At 37.0% G+C, this 14,806-nt stretch overlaps 19 non-coding genes across 19 annotated transcripts; 9 read left to right on the top strand and 10 right to left on the bottom strand.

The window, feature by feature from the left end:
- Nucleotides 1–1,373: 1,373 nt before the first annotated feature.
- TRNAN-GUU (transfer RNA asparagine (anticodon GUU)) lies at nt 1,374–1,447 on the bottom strand. The gene has a single exon. It is a non-coding gene; the product is annotated as a tRNA-Asn (tRNA).
- Nucleotides 1,448–1,633: 186 nt separating this feature from the next.
- TRNAM-CAU (transfer RNA methionine (anticodon CAU)) lies at nt 1,634–1,705 on the top strand. Its single transcript has one exon. It is a non-coding gene; the product is annotated as a tRNA-Met (tRNA).
- Nucleotides 1,706–2,534: 829 nt separating this feature from the next.
- On the bottom strand, nt 2,535–2,608 carry TRNAN-GUU (transfer RNA asparagine (anticodon GUU)). The gene has a single exon. It is a non-coding gene; the product is annotated as a tRNA-Asn (tRNA).
- Nucleotides 2,609–2,794: 186 nt separating this feature from the next.
- Nucleotides 2,795–2,866, top strand: TRNAM-CAU (transfer RNA methionine (anticodon CAU)). The gene has a single exon. It is a non-coding gene; the product is annotated as a tRNA-Met (tRNA).
- Nucleotides 2,867–3,701: 835 nt separating this feature from the next.
- Nucleotides 3,702–3,775, bottom strand: TRNAN-GUU (transfer RNA asparagine (anticodon GUU)). Its single transcript has one exon. It is a non-coding gene; the product is annotated as a tRNA-Asn (tRNA).
- A 186-nt stretch (nt 3,776–3,961) lies between these two features.
- TRNAM-CAU (transfer RNA methionine (anticodon CAU)) lies at nt 3,962–4,033 on the top strand. Its single transcript has one exon. It is a non-coding gene; the product is annotated as a tRNA-Met (tRNA).
- An 837-nt stretch (nt 4,034–4,870) lies between these two features.
- Nucleotides 4,871–4,944, bottom strand: TRNAN-GUU (transfer RNA asparagine (anticodon GUU)). Its single transcript has one exon. It is a non-coding gene; the product is annotated as a tRNA-Asn (tRNA).
- A 186-nt stretch (nt 4,945–5,130) lies between these two features.
- On the top strand, nt 5,131–5,202 carry TRNAM-CAU (transfer RNA methionine (anticodon CAU)). The gene has a single exon. It is a non-coding gene; the product is annotated as a tRNA-Met (tRNA).
- Nucleotides 5,203–6,037: 835 nt separating this feature from the next.
- Nucleotides 6,038–6,111, bottom strand: TRNAN-GUU (transfer RNA asparagine (anticodon GUU)). Its single transcript has one exon. It is a non-coding gene; the product is annotated as a tRNA-Asn (tRNA).
- Nucleotides 6,112–7,464: 1,353 nt separating this feature from the next.
- On the top strand, nt 7,465–7,536 carry TRNAM-CAU (transfer RNA methionine (anticodon CAU)). Its single transcript has one exon. It is a non-coding gene; the product is annotated as a tRNA-Met (tRNA).
- An 830-nt stretch (nt 7,537–8,366) lies between these two features.
- On the bottom strand, nt 8,367–8,440 carry TRNAN-GUU (transfer RNA asparagine (anticodon GUU)). Its single transcript has one exon. It is a non-coding gene; the product is annotated as a tRNA-Asn (tRNA).
- Nucleotides 8,441–9,527: 1,087 nt separating this feature from the next.
- On the bottom strand, nt 9,528–9,601 carry TRNAN-GUU (transfer RNA asparagine (anticodon GUU)). The gene has a single exon. It is a non-coding gene; the product is annotated as a tRNA-Asn (tRNA).
- A 186-nt stretch (nt 9,602–9,787) lies between these two features.
- On the top strand, nt 9,788–9,859 carry TRNAM-CAU (transfer RNA methionine (anticodon CAU)). Its single transcript has one exon. It is a non-coding gene; the product is annotated as a tRNA-Met (tRNA).
- Nucleotides 9,860–10,688: 829 nt separating this feature from the next.
- Nucleotides 10,689–10,762, bottom strand: TRNAN-GUU (transfer RNA asparagine (anticodon GUU)). The gene has a single exon. It is a non-coding gene; the product is annotated as a tRNA-Asn (tRNA).
- A 186-nt stretch (nt 10,763–10,948) lies between these two features.
- Nucleotides 10,949–11,020, top strand: TRNAM-CAU (transfer RNA methionine (anticodon CAU)). Its single transcript has one exon. It is a non-coding gene; the product is annotated as a tRNA-Met (tRNA).
- An 837-nt stretch (nt 11,021–11,857) lies between these two features.
- On the bottom strand, nt 11,858–11,931 carry TRNAN-GUU (transfer RNA asparagine (anticodon GUU)). The gene has a single exon. It is a non-coding gene; the product is annotated as a tRNA-Asn (tRNA).
- Nucleotides 11,932–12,117: 186 nt separating this feature from the next.
- On the top strand, nt 12,118–12,189 carry TRNAM-CAU (transfer RNA methionine (anticodon CAU)). The gene has a single exon. It is a non-coding gene; the product is annotated as a tRNA-Met (tRNA).
- A 1,725-nt stretch (nt 12,190–13,914) lies between these two features.
- On the bottom strand, nt 13,915–13,988 carry TRNAN-GUU (transfer RNA asparagine (anticodon GUU)). The gene has a single exon. It is a non-coding gene; the product is annotated as a tRNA-Asn (tRNA).
- Nucleotides 13,989–14,174: 186 nt separating this feature from the next.
- On the top strand, nt 14,175–14,246 carry TRNAM-CAU (transfer RNA methionine (anticodon CAU)). The gene has a single exon. It is a non-coding gene; the product is annotated as a tRNA-Met (tRNA).
- Nucleotides 14,247–14,806: the final 560 nt, after the last annotated feature.

Here is a 14,806-nt window from a genome sequence, read left to right as displayed (position 1 = left end):
ATTAATCACTCAATTGGATTTCTCTGCCTGCATAATTTTTTTTCTCTGCAACCCCATGCTAAATTGTGCTTCCTGTTTTTTTATAAAATGACTTTCTCAAATCTGACTCTGATTGCATCAGAGAAGGCCAGGTACCCTACACTATAAGAGGTGGTTTGAAATTTTGACTTGTCTACTTAAAGATCACCAAAATTTGATCACAAGGTCAATTACGTCCCTGGTTGGGATTGAACCACCAACCTTTCGGTTAACAGCCGAATGCGCCAACTGATTGCGCCACAGAGACAGCTTGCAAAAGCATGTACTGACAAAGGCTAAAAAGCATTCATCTAGAAAGTTTCCTAGAAAAAGGTTAAAAAGGCAATAATCTGGAGAGTTTTGCAAGATTTTTCTTCCATTGACCAACGAAGAAACACATTGGTACTTTCACATGATGAGTGAGTACTTCAGGATCTCTGACACTTACATGAGCAGCAGAGTGGCGCAGCGGAAGCGTGCTGGGCCCATAACCCAGAGGTTGGTGGATCGAAACCATCCTCTGCTATGTGCACTTATTTTTTTGTTAATTAAATTCTTCCAAAACTGGAATTGATATTTTGGCTCTTTTATTTTTACTTAAAGTACAATAACTTTTAACATTTTAATTTGTTTTAATAGTATATTGACAGCATTGTTTTCTTTCAGAAATCCACTTAATTTTCTTTACCCTATTACTGAAATGGTAATTGACAAAAACAAGCTACATTGTCACCAGAAGAGCAATGCAAAATGTACAATTGATATTTCAAAATCATCTTTCCATCTTGAATTTCAATGATGCATTGGGGCAACGATTTTGTGAGAAACATCTTCACCCTTAAAGAAAGATTTTCTTAACTTCTTACCTGTGTGCTGATTAGATATCACCTGGTTTTCACATTAAACAGATTCCCACTTGAGAAAGCAGCAAGGATGCAGTGAGGTTTATGTTTCCTGGTGTCAACCTGTATTATTTCAGTGGACATTGTAATGAGGATGCATCTTGCTGCCTTTCCAATGAAGCAAGTTTTAATCAGTAATAGGTGAAAAACCATTCCTACAAAGGTGTTAATCAGAGACTTGGCTTTGTGGACACTTTTCAGAGAGCAAATGTGTTAGCATAAAAATAAAGCCATAAAATGGAGAGCTGATTAATCACTCAATTGGATTTCTCTGCCTGCATAATTTTTTTTCTCTGCAAGCCGCTGCTAAATTGTGCTTCCTGTTTTTTATAAAATGACTTAATCAAATCTGACTGCATCAGAGAAGGCCAGGTACCCTACACTATAAGAGGTGGTTTGAAATTTTGACTTGTCTACTTAAAGATCACCAAAATTTGATCACAAGGTCAATTACGTCCCCGGGTGGGATTGAACCACCAACCTTTCGGTTAACAGCCGAATGCGCTAACCGATTGCGCCACAGAGACAGCTTGCAAAAGCATGTACTGACAAAGGCTAAAAAGCATTCATCTAGAAAGTTTCCTAGAAAAAGGTTAAAAAGGCAATAATCTGGAGAGTTTTGCAAGATTTTTCTTCCATTGACCAACGAAGAAACACATTGGTACTTTCACATGATGAGTGAGTACTTCAGGATCTCTGACACTTACATGAGCAGCAGAGTGGCGCAGCGGAAGCGTGCTGGGCCCATAACCCAGAGGTCGGTGGATCGAAACCATCCTCTGCTATGTGCACTTATTTTTTTGTTAATTAAATTCTTCCAAAATGGGAATTGATATTTTGACTCTTTTATTTTTACTTAAAGTACAATAACTTTTAACATTTTAATTTGTTTTAATAGTATATTGACAGCATTGTTTTCTTTCAGAAATCCACTTAATTTTCTTTACCCTATTACTGAAATGGTAATTGACAAAAACAAGCTACATTGTCACCAGAAGAGCAATGCAAAATGTACAATTGATATTTCAAAATCATCTTTCCATCTTGAATTTCAATGATGCATTGGGGCAACGATTTTGTGAGAAACATCTTCACCCTTAAAGAAAGATTTTCTTAACTTCTTACCTGTGTGCTGATTAGATATCACCTGGTTTTCACATTAAACAGATTCCCACTTGAGAAAGCAGCAAGGATGCAGTGAGGTTTATGTTTCCTGGTGTCAACCTGTATTATTTCAGTGGACATTGTAATGAGGATGCATCTTGCTGCCTTTCCAATGAAGCAAGTTTTAATCAGTAATAGGTGAAAAACCATTCCTACAAAGGTGTTAATCAGAGACTTGGCTTTGTGGACACTTTTCAGAGAGCAAATGTGTTAGCATAAAAATAAAGCCATAAAATGGAGAGCTGATCAATCACTCAATTGGATTTCTCTGCCTGCATAATTTTTTTTCTCTGCAACCCCATGCTAAATTGTGCTTCCTGTTTTTTATAAAATGACTTAATCAAATCTGACTGCATCAGAGAAGGCCAGGTACCCTACACTATAAGAGGTGGTTTGAAATTTTGACTTGTCTACTTAAAGATCACCAAAATTTGATCACAAGGTCAATTACGTCCCCGGGTGGGATTGAACCACCAACCTTTCGGTTAACAGCCGAATGCGCTAACCGATTGCGCCACAGAGACAGCTTGCAAAAGCATGTACTGACAAAGGCTAAAAAGCATTCATCTAGAAAGTTTCCTAGAAAAAGGTTAAAAAGGCAATAATCTGGAGAGTTTTGCAAGATTTTTCTTCCATTGACCAACGAAGAAACACATTGGTACGTTCACATGATGAGTGAGTACTTCAAGATCTCTGACACTTACATGAGCAGCAGAGTGGCGCAGCGGAAGCGTGCTGGGCCCATAACCCAGAGGTCGGTGGATCGAAACCATCCTCTGCTATGTGCACTTATTTTTTTGTTAATTAAATTCTTCCAAAACGGGAATTGATATTTTGACTCTTTTATTTTTACTTAAAGTACAATAACTTTTAACATTTTAATTTGTTTTAATAGTATATTGACAGCATTGTTTTCTTTCAGAAATCCACTTAATTTTCTTTACCCTATTACTGAAATGGTAATTGACAAAAACAAGCTACATTGTCACCAGAAGAGCAATGCAAAATGTACAATTGATATTTCAAAATCATCTTTCCATCTTGAATTTCAATGATGCATTGGGGCAACGATTTTGTGAGAAACATCTTCACCCTTAAAGAAAGATTTTCTTAACTTCTTACCTGTGTGCTGATTAGATATCACCTGGTTTTCACATTAAACAGATTCCCACTTGAGAAAGCAGCAAGGATGCAGTGAGGTTTATGTTTCCTGGTGTCAACCTGTATTATTTCAGTGGACATTGTAATGAGGATGCATCTTGCTGCCTTTCCAATGAAGCAAGTTTTAATCAGTAATAGGTGAAAAACCATTCCTACAAAGGTGTTAATCAGAGACTTGGCTTTGTGGACACTTTTCAGAGAGCAAATGTGTTAGCATAAAAATAAAGCCATAAAATGGAGAGCTGATTAATCACTCAATTGGATTTCTCTGCCTGCATAATTTTTTTTCTCTGCAACCCCATACTAAATTGTGCTTCCTGTTTTTTATAAAATGACTTAATCAAATCTGACTCTGATTGCATCAGAGAAGGCCAGGTACCCTACACTATAAGAGGTAGTTTGAAATTTTGACTTGTCTACTTAAAGATCACCAAAATTTGATCACAAGGTCAATTACGTCCCCGGGTGGGATTGAACCACCAACCTTTTGGTTAACAGCCGAATGCGCTAACCGATTGCGCCACAGAGACAGCTTGCAAAAGCATGTACTGACAAAGGCTAAAAAGCATTCATCTAGAAAGTTTCCTAGAAAAAGGTTAAAAAGGCAATAATCTGGAGAGTTTTGCAAGATTTTTCTTCCATTGACCAACGAAGAAACACATTGGTACTTTCACATGATGAGTGAGTACTTCAGGATCTCTGACACTTACATGAGCAGCAGAGTGGCGCAGCGGAAGCGTGCTGGGCCCATAACCCAGAGGTCGGTGGATCGAAACCATCCTCTGCTATGTGCACTTATTTTTTTGTTAATTAAATTCTTCCAAAACGGGAATTGATATTTTGACTCTTTTATTTTTACTTAAAGTACAATAACTTTTAACATTTTAATTTGTTTTAATAGTATATTGACAGCATTGTTTTCTTTCAGAAATCCACTTAATTTTCTTTACCCTATTACTGAAATGGTAATTGACAAAAACAAGCTACATTGTCACCAGAAGAGCAATGCAAAAAATGTACAATTGATATTTCAAAATCATCTTTCCATCTTGAATTTCAATGATGCATTGGGGCAACGATTTTGTGAGAAACATCTTCACCCTTAAAGAAAGATTTTCTTAACTTCTTACCTGTGTGCTGATTAGATATCACCTGGTTTTCACATTAAACAGATTCCCACTTGAGAAAGCAGCAAGGATGCAGTGAGGTTTATGTTTCCTGGTGTCAACCTGTATTATTTCAGTGGACATTGTAATGAGGATGCATCTTGCTGCCTTTCCAATGAAGCAAGTTTTAATCAGTAATAGGTGAAAAACCATTCCTACAAAGGTGTTAATCAGAGACTTGGCTTTGTGGACACTTTTCAGAGAGCAAATGTGTTAGCATAAAAATAAAGCCATAAAATGGAGAGCTGATTAATCACTCAATTGGATTTCTCTGCCTGCATAATTTTTTTTCTCTGCAACCCCATACTAAATTGTGCTTCCTGTTTTTTATAAAATGACTTAATCAAATCTGACTCTGATTGCATCAGTGAAGGCCAGGTACCCTACACTATAAGAGGTGGTTTGAAATTTTGACTTGTCTACTTAAAGATCACCAAAATTTGATCACAAGGTCAATTACGTCCCCGGGTGGGATTGAACCACCAACCTTTCGGTTAACAGCCGAATGCGCTAACCGATTGCGCCACAGAGACAGCTTGCAAAAGCATGTACTGACAAAGGCTAAAAAGCATTCATCTAGAAAGTTTCCTAGAAAAAGGTTAAAAAGGCAATAATCTGGAGAGTTTTGCAAGATTTTTCTTCCACTGACCAACGAAGAAACACATTGGTACTTTCACATGATGAGTGAGTACTTCAGGATCTCTGACACTTACATGAGCAGCAGAGTGGCGCAGCGGAAGCGTGCTGGGCCCATAACCCAGAGGTCGGTGGATCGAAACCATCCTCTGCTATGTGCACTTATTTTTTTGTTAATTATATTCTTCCAAAACGGGAATTGATATTTTGACTCTTTTATTTTTACTTAAAGTACAATAACTTTTAACATTTTAATTTGTTTTAATAGTATATTGACAGCATTGTTTTCTTTCAGAAATCCACTTAATTTTCTTTACCCTATTACTGAAATGGTAATTGACAAAAACAAGCTACATTGTCACCAGAAGAGCAATGCAAAATGTACAATTAATATTTCAAAATCATCTTTCCATCTTGAATTTCAATGATGCATTGGGGCAACGATTTTGTGAGAAACATCTTCACCCTTAAAGAAAGATTTTCTTAACTTCTTACCTGTGTGCTGATTAGATATCACCTGGTTTTCACATTAAACAGATTCCCACTTGAGAAAGCAGCAAGGATGCAGTGAGGTTTATGTTTCCTGGTGTCAACCTGTATTATTTCAGTGGACATTGTAATGAGGATGCATCTTGCTGCCTTTCCAATGAAGCAAGTTTTAATCAGTAATAGGTGAAAAACCATTCCTACAAAGGTGTTAATCAGAGACTTGGCTTTGTGGACACTTTTCAGAGACCAAATGTGTTAGCATAAAAATAAGGCCATACAATGGAGAGCTGATTAATCACTTAATTGGATTTCTCTGCCTGCATAATTTTTTTTCTCTGCAACCCCATGCTAAATTGTGCTTCCTGTTTTTTATAAAATGACTTAATCAAATCTGACTCTGATTGCATCAGAGAAGGCCAGGTACCCTACACTATAAGAGGTGGTTTGAAATTTTGACTTGTCTACTTAAAGATCACTAAAATTTGATCACAAGGTCAATTACGTCCCCGGGTGGGATTGAACCACCAACCTTTCGGTTAACAGCCGAATGCGCTAACCGATTGCGCCACAGAGACAGCTTGCAAAAGCATGTACTGACAAAGGCTAAAAAGCATTCATCTAGAAAGTCTCCTAGAAAAAGGTTAAAAAGGCAATAATCTGGAGAGTTTTGCAAGATTTTTCTTCCATTGACCAACGAAGAAACACATTGGTACTTTCACATGATGAGTGAGTACTTCAGGATCTCTGACACTTACATGAGCAGCAGAGTGGCGCAGCGGAAGCGTGCTGGGCCCATAACCCAGAGGTTGGTGGATCGAAACCATCCTCTGCTATGTGCACTTATTTTTTTGTTAATTAAATTCTTCCAAAACTGGAATTGATATTTTGGCTCTTTTATTTTTACTTAAAGTACAATAACTTTTAACATTTTAATTTGTTTTAATAGTATATTGACAGCATTGTTTTCTTTCAGAAATCCACTTAATTTTCTTTACCCTATTACTGAAATGGTAATTGACAAAAACAAGCTACATTGTCACCAGAAGAGCAATGCAAAATGTACAATTGATATTTCAAAATCATCTTTCCATCTTGAATTTCAATGATGCATTGGGGCAACGATTTTGTGAGAAACATCTTCACCCTTAAAGAAAGATTTTCTTAACTTCTTACCTGTGTGCTGATTAGATATCACCTGGTTTTCACATTAAACAGATTCCCACTTGAGAAAGCAGCAAGGATGCAGTGAGGTTTATGTTTCCTGGTGTCAACCTGTATTATTTCAGTGGACATTGTAATGAGGATGCATCTTGCTGCCTTTCCAATGAAGCAAGTTTTAATCAGTAATAGGTGAAAAACCATTCCTACAAAGGTGTTAATCAGAGACTTGGCTTTGTGGACACTTTTCAGAGAGCAAATGTGTTAGCATAAAAATAAAGCCATAAAATGGAGAGCTGATTAATCACTCAATTGGATTTCTCTGCCTGCATAATTTTTTTTCTCTGCAACCCCATGCTAAATTGTGCTTCCTGTTTTTTATAAAATGACTTAATCAAATCTGACTCTGATTGCATCAGAGAAGGCCAGGTACCCTACACTATAAGAGGTGGTTTGAAATTTTGACTTGTCTACTTAAAGATCACCAAAATTTGATCACAAGGTCAATTACGTCCCCGGGTGGGATTGAACCACCAACCTTTCGTTTAACAGCCGAATGCGCTAACCGATTGCGCCACAGAGACAGCTTGCAAAAGCATGTACTGACAAAGGCTAAAAAGCATTCATCTAGAAAGTTTCCTAGAAAAAGGTTAAAAAGGCAATAATCTGGAGAGTTTTGCAAGATTTTTCTTCCATTGACCAACGAAGAAACACATTGGTACTTTCACATGATGAGTGAGTACTTCAGGATCTCTGACACTTACATAAGCAGCAGAGTGGCGCAGCGGAAGCGTGCTGGGCCCATAACCCAGAGGTCGGTGGATCGAAACCATCCTCTGCTATGTGCACTTATTTTTTTGTTAATTAAATTCTTCCAAAACGGGAATTGATATTTTGACTCTTTTATTTTTACTTAAAGTACAATAACTTTTAACATTTTAATTTGTTTTAATAGTATATTGACAGCATTGTTTTCTTTCAGAAATCCACTTAATTTTCTTTACCCTATTACTGAAATGGTAATTGACAAAAACAAGCTACATTGTCACCAGAAGAGCAATGCAAAATGTACAATTGATTTTTCAAAATCATCTTTCCATCTTGAATTTCAATGATGCATTGGGGCAACGATTTTGTGAGAAACATCTTCACCCTTAAAGAAAGATTTTCTTAACTTCTTACCTGTGTGCTGATTAGATATCACCTGGTTTTCACATTAAACAGATTCCCACTTGAGAAAGCAGCAAGGATCCAGTGAGGTTTATGTTTCCTGGTGTCAACCTGTATTATTTCAGTGGACATTGTAATGAGGATGCATTGCCTTTCCAATGAAGCAAGTTTTAATCAGTAATATGTGAAAAACCATTCCTACAAAGGTGTTAATCAGAGACTTGGCTTTGTGGACACTTTTCAGAGAGCAAATGTGTTAGCATAAAAATAAAGCCATAAAATGGAGAGCTGATTAATCACTCAATTGGATTTCTCTGCCTGCATAATTTTTTTTCTCTGCAACCCCATGCTAAATTGTGCTTCCTGTTTTTTATAAAATGACTTAATCAAATCTGACTCTGATTGCATCAGAGAAGGCCAGGTACCCTACACTATAAGAGGTGGTTTGAAATTTTGACTTGTCTACTTAAAGATCACCAAAATTTGATCACAAGGTCAATTACGTCCCCGGGTGGGATTGAACCACCAACCTTTCGGTTAACAGCCGAATGCGCTAACTGATTGCGCCACAGAGACAGCTTGCAAAAGCATGTACTGACAATGGCTAAAAAGCATTCATCTAGAAAGTTTCCTAGAAAAAGGTTAAAAAGGCAATAATCTGGAGAGTTTTGCAAGATTTTTCTTCCATTGACCAACGAAGAAACACATTGGTACTTTCACATGATGAGTGAGTACTTCAGGATCTCTGGTACTTACATGAGCAGCAGAGTGGCGCAGCGGAAGCGTGCTGGGCCCATGACCCAGAGGTCGGTGGATCGAAACCATCCTCTGCTATGTGCACTTATTTTTTTGTTAATTAAATTCTTCCAAAACGGGAATTGATATTTTGACTCTTTTATTTTTACTTAAAGTACAATAACTTTTAACATTTTAATTTGTTTTAATAGTATATTGACAGCATTGTTTTCTTTCAGAAATCCACTTAATTTTCTTTACCCTATTACTGAAATGGTAATTGACAAAAACAAGCTACATTGTCACCAGAAGAGCAATGCAAAATGTACAATTAATATTTCAAAATCATCTTTCCATCTTGAATTTCAATGATGCATTGGGGCAACGATTTTGTGAGAAACATCTTCACCCTTAAAGAAAGATTTTCTTAACTTCTTACCTGTGTGCTGATTAGATATCACCTGGTTTTCACATTAAACAGATTCCCACTTGAGAAAGCAGCAAGGATGCAGTGAGGTTTATGTTTCCTGGTGTCAACCTGTATTATTTCAGTGGACATTGTAATGAGGATGCATCTTGCTGCCTTTCCAATGAAGCAAGTTTTAATCAGTAATAGGTGAAAAACCATTCCTACAAAGGTGTTAATCAGAGACTTGGCTTTGTGGACACTTTTCAGAGAGCAAATGTGTTAGCATAAAAATAAAGCCATAAAATGGAGAGCTGATTAATCACTCAATTGGATTTCTCTGCCTGCATAATTTTTTTTCTCTGCAACCCGCTGCTAAATTGTGCTTCCTGTTTTTTATAAAATGACTTAATCAAATCTGACTGCATCAGAGAAGGCCAGGTACCCTACACTATAAGAGGTGGTTTGAAATTTTGACTTGTCTACTTAAAGATCACCAAAATTTGATCACAAGGTCAATTACGTCCCCGGGTGGGATTGAACCACCAACCTTTCGGTTAACAGCCGAATGCGCTAACCGATTGCGCCACAGAGACAGCTTGCAAAAGCATGTACTGACAAAGGCTAAAAAGCATTCATCTAGAAAGTTTCCTAGAAAAAGGTTAAAAAGGCAATAATCTGGAGAGTTTTGCAAGATTTTTCTTCCATTGACCAACGAAGAAACACATTGGTACTTTCACATGATGAGTGAGTACTTCAGGATCTCTGACACTTACATGAGCAGCAGAGTGGCGCAGCGGAAGCGTGCTGGGCCCATAACCCAGAGGTCGGTGGATCGAAACCATCCTCTGCTATGTGCACTTATTTTTTTGTTAATTAAATTCTTCCAAAACGGGAATTGATATTTTGACTCTTTTATTTTTACTTAAAGTACAATAACTTTTAACATTTTAATTTGTTTTAATAGTATATTGACAGCATTGTTTTCTTTCAGAAATCCACTTAATTTTCTTTACCCTATTACTGAAATGGTAATTGACAAAAACAAGCTACATTGTCACCAGAAGAGCAATGCAAAATGTACAATTGATATTTCAAAATCATCTTTCCATCTTGAATTTCAATGATGCATTGGGGCAACGATTTTGTGAGAAACATCTTCACCCTTAAAGAAAGATTTTCTTAACTTCTTACCTGTGTGCTGATTAGATATCACCTGGTTTTCACATTAAACAGATTCCCACTTGAGAAAGCAGCAAGGATGCAGTGAGGTTTATGTTTCCTGGTGTCAACCTGTATTATTTCAGTGGACATTGTAATGAGGATGCATCTTGCTGCCTTTCCAATGAAGCAAGTTTTAATCAGTAATAGGTGAAAAACCATTCCTACAAAGGTGTTAATCAGAGACTTGGCTTTGTGGACACTTTTCAGAGAGCAAATGTGTTAGCATAAAAATAAAGCCATAAAATGGAGAGCTGATTAATCACTCAATTGGATTTCTCTGCCTGCATAATTTTTTTTCTCTGCAACCCCATGCTAAATTGTGCTTCCTGTTTTTTATAAAATGACTTAATCAAATCTGACTGCATCAGAGAAGGCCAGGTACCCTACACTATAAGAGGTGGTTTGAAATTTTGACTTGTCTACTTAAAGATCACCAAAATTTGATCACAAGGTCAATTACGTCCCCGGGTGGGATTGAACCACCAACCTTTCGGTTAACAGCCGAATGCGCTAACCGATTGCGCCACAGAGACAGCTTGCAAAAGCATGTACTGACAAAGGCTAAAAAGCATTCATCTAGAAAGTTTCCTAGAAAAAGGTTAAAAAGGCAATAATCTGGAGAGTTTTGCAAGATTTTTCTTCCATTGACCAACGAAGAAACACATTGGTACTTTCACATGATGAGTGAGTACTTCAAGATCTCTGACACTTACATGAGCAGCAGAGTGGCGCAGCGGAAGCGTGCTGGGCCCATAACCCAGAGGTCGGTGGATCGAAACCATCCTCTGCTATGTGCACTTATTTTTTTGTTAATTAAATTCTTCCAAAACGGGAATTGATATTTTGACTCTTTTATTTTTACTTAAAGTACAATAACTTTTAACATTTTAATTTGTTTTAATAGTATATTGACAGCATTGTTTTCTTTCAGAAATCCACTTAATTTTCTTTACCCTATTACTGAAATGGTAATTGACAAAAACAAGCTACATTGTCACCAGAAGAGCAATGCAAAAAATGTACAATTGATATTTCAAAATCATCTTTCCATCTTGAATTTCAATGATGCATTGGGGCAACGATTTTGTGAGAAACATCTTCACCCTTAAAGAAAGATTTTCTTAACTTCTTACCTGTGTGCTGATTAGATATCACCTGGTTTTCACATTAAACAGATTCCCACTTGAGAAAGCAGCAAGGATGCAGTGAGGTTTATGTTTCCTGGTGTCAACCTGTATTATTTCAGTGGACATTGTAATGAGGATGCATCTTGCTGCCTTTCCAATGAAGCAAGTTTTAATCAGTAATAGGTGAAAAACCATTCCTACAAAGGTGTTAATCAGAGACTTGGCTTTGTGGACACTTTTCAGAGAGCAAATGTGTTAGCATAAAAATAAAGCCATAAAATGGAGAGCTGATTAATCACTCAATTGGATTTCTCTGCCTGCATAATTTTTTTTCTCTGCAGCCCCATACTGAATTGTGCTTCCTGTTTTTTATAAAATGACTTAATCAAATCTGACTCTGATTGCATCAGAGAAGGCCAGGTACCCTACACTATAAGAGGTGGTTTGAAATTTTGACTTGTCTACTTAAAGATCACCAAAATTTGATCACAAGGTCAATTACGTCCCCGGGTGGGATTGAACCACCAACCTTTCGGTTAACAGCCGAATGCGCTAACCGATTGCGCCACAGAGACAGCTTGCAAAAGCATGTACTGACAAAGGCTAAAAAGCATTCATCTAGAAAGTTTCCTAGAAAAAGGTTAAAAAGGCAATAATCTGGAGAGTTTTGCAAGATTTTTCTTCCACTGACCAACGAAGAAACACATTGGTACTTTCACATGATGAGTGAGTACTTCAGGATCTCTGACACTTACATGAGCAGCAGAGTGGCGCAGCGGAAGCGTGCTGGGCCCATAACCCAGAGGTCGGTGGATCGAAACCATCCTCTGCTATGTGCACTTATTTTTTTGTTAATTATATTCTTCCAAAACGGGAATTGATATTTTGACTCTTTTATTTTTACTTAAAGTACAATAACTTTTAACATTTTAATTTGTTTTAATAGTATATTGACAGCATTGTTTTCTTTCAGAAATCCACTTAATTTTCTTTACCCTATTACTGAAATGGTAATTGACAAAAACAAGCTACATTGTCACCAGAAGAGCAATGCAAAATGTACAATTAATATTTCAAAATCATCTTTCCATCTTGAATTTCAATGATGCATTGGGGCAACGATTTTGTGAGAAACATCTTCACCCTTAAAGAAAGATTTTCTTAACTTCTTACCTGTGTGCTGGAGAGCTGATTAATCACTCAATTGGATTTCTCTGCCTGCATAATTTTTTTTCTCTGCAACCCCATGCTAAATTGTGCTTCCTGTTTTTTATAAAATGACTTAATCAAATCTGACTCTGATTGCATCAGAGAAGGCCAGGTACCCTACACTATAAGAGGTGGTTTGAAATTTTGACTTGTCTACTTAAAGATCACCAAAATTTGATCACAAGGTCAATTACGTCCCCGGGTGGGATTGAACCACCAACCTTTCGTTTAACAGCCGAATGCGCTAACCGATTGCGCCACAGAGACAGCTTGCAAAAGCATGTACTGACAAAGGCTAAAAAGCATTCATCTAGAAAGTTTCCTAGAAAAAGGTTAAAAAGGCAATAATCTGGAGAGTTTTGCAAGATTTTTCTTCCATTGACCAACGAAGAAACACATTGGTACTTTCACATGATGAGTGAGTACTTCAGGATCTCTGACACTTACATGAGCAGCAGAGTGGCGCAGCAGAAGCGTGCTGGGCCCATAACCCAGAGGTCGGTGGATCGAAACCATCCTCTGCTATGTGCACTTATTTTTTTGTTAATTAAATTCTTCCAAAACGGGAATTGATATTTTGACTCTTTTATTTTTACTTAAAGTACAATAACTTTTAACATTTTAATTTGTTTTAATAGTATATTTACAGCAGTGTTTTCTTTCAGAAATCCACTTAATTTTCTTTACCCTATTACTGAAATGGTAATTGACAAAAACAAGCTACATTGTCACCAGAAGAGCAATGCAAAATGTACAATTGATTTTTCAAAATCATCTTTCCATCTTGAATTTCAATGATGCATTGGGGCAACGATTTTGTGAGAAACATCTTCACCCTTAAAGAAAGATTTTCTTAACTTCTTACCTGTGTGCTGATTAGATATCACCTGGTTTTCACATTAAACAGATTCCCACTTGAGAAAGCAGCAAGGATCCAGTGAGGTTTATGTTTCCTGGTGTCAACCTGTATTATTTCAGTGGACATTGTAATGAGGATGCATTGCCTTTCCAATGAAGCAAGTTTTAATCAGTAATAGGTGAAAAACCATTCCTACAAAGGTGTTAATCAGAGACTTGGCTTTGTGGACACTTTTCAGAGAGCAAATGTGTTAGCATAAAAATAAAGCCATAAAATGGAGAGCTGATTAATCACTCAATTGGATTTCTCTGCCTGCATAATTTTTTTTCTCTGCAACCCCATGCTAAATTGTGCTTCCTGTTTTTTATAAAATGACTTAATCAAATCTGACTGCATCAGAGAAGGCCAGGTACCCTACACTATAAGAGGTGGTTTGAAATTTTGACTTGTCTACTTAAAGATCACCAAAATTTGATCACAAGGTCAATTACGTCCCCGGGTGGGATTGAACCACCAACCTTTCGGTTAACAGCCGAATGCGCTAACCGATTGCGCCACAGAGACAGCTTGCAAAAGCATGTACTGACAAAGGCTAAAAAGCATTCATCTAGAAAGTTTCCTAGAAAAAGGTTAAAAAGGCAATAATCTGGAGAGTTTTGCAAGATTTTTCTTCCATTGACCAACGAAGAAACACATTGGTACTTTCACATGATGAGTGAGTACTTCAAGATCTCTGACACTTACATGAGCAGCAGAGTGGCGCAGCGGAAGCGTGCTGGGCCCATAACCCAGAGGTCGGTGGATCGAAACCATCCTCTGCTATGTGCACTTATTTTTTTGTTAATTAAATTCTTCCAAAACGGGAATTGATATTTTGACTCTTTTATTTTTACTTAAAGTACAATAACTTTTAACATTTTAATTTGTTTTAATAGTATATTGACAGCATTGTTTTCTTTCAGAAATCCACTTAATTTTCTTTACCCTATTACTGAAATGGTAATTGACAAAAACAAGCTACATTGTCACCAGAAGAGCAATGCAAAAAATGTACAATTGATATTTCAAAATCATCTTTCCATCTTGAATTTCAATGATGCATTGGGGCAACGATTTTGTGAGAAACATCTTCACCCTTAAAGAAAGATTTTCTTAACTTCTTACCTGTGTGCTGATTAGATATCACCTGGTTTTCACATTAAACAGATTCCCACTTGAGAAAGCAGCAAGGATGCAGTGAGGTTTATGTTTCCTGGTGTCAACCTGTATTATTTCAGTGGACATTGTAATGAGGATGCATCTTGCTGCCTTTCCAATGAAGCAAGTTTTAATCAGTAATAGGTGAAAAACCATTCCTACAAAGGTGTTAATCAGAGACTTGG

The sequence above is a fragment of the Pseudophryne corroboree genome, chromosome 4, assembly GCF_028390025.1.
Source record: "Pseudophryne corroboree isolate aPseCor3 chromosome 4, aPseCor3.hap2, whole genome shotgun sequence".
Lineage (NCBI taxonomy): Eukaryota > Metazoa > Chordata > Amphibia > Anura > Myobatrachidae > Pseudophryne > Pseudophryne corroboree.
Note: the sequence above shows the minus strand (reverse complement) of the source record. Positions and strands in the feature narration are given on the sequence as shown.